A 328-nucleotide genomic window follows, 5' to 3' on the forward strand; every position below is an offset into this window, starting at 1 on the left:
TTATTCCTGTGATATAAAGCTGAATTTTCAGCATCATTACTCCAGTCTTCATTGTCACATGATCCTTCAGAAATCATTCTAATATGATTTGCTGCTCAAGAATCATTTATTATCATCAATGTTGAAAACAATTGTGCTGCTTAATTAATTTTTTCCAGTATTGTTTGAGCAATAGAAAGTTTAATTTTAAAAAGTTTAAAGGAGGGGGTGTATATATATATATATATATATACACATACACATACACATACACATACACATACACATACACATACACATACACATACACATACACATACACATACACATACACACACACACATATATA

At 29.0% G+C, this 328-nt stretch overlaps 1 protein-coding gene across 4 annotated transcripts in view; it reads right to left on the reverse strand.

Annotated features, from left to right (window-relative positions):
- Positions 1 to 328, reverse strand: part of LOC107758115 (rho GTPase-activating protein 17-like) — a 46,296-nt gene that overhangs the window by 721 nt on the left and 45,247 nt on the right. The gene's annotated exons all lie outside the window — the stretch shown is intronic.

The sequence above is a fragment of the Sinocyclocheilus rhinocerous genome, unplaced genomic scaffold (genome assembly GCF_001515625.1).
Source record: "Sinocyclocheilus rhinocerous isolate Xijiao unplaced genomic scaffold, SAMN03320098_v1.1 scaffold234, whole genome shotgun sequence".
NCBI lineage: Eukaryota > Metazoa > Chordata > Actinopteri > Cypriniformes > Cyprinidae > Sinocyclocheilus > Sinocyclocheilus rhinocerous.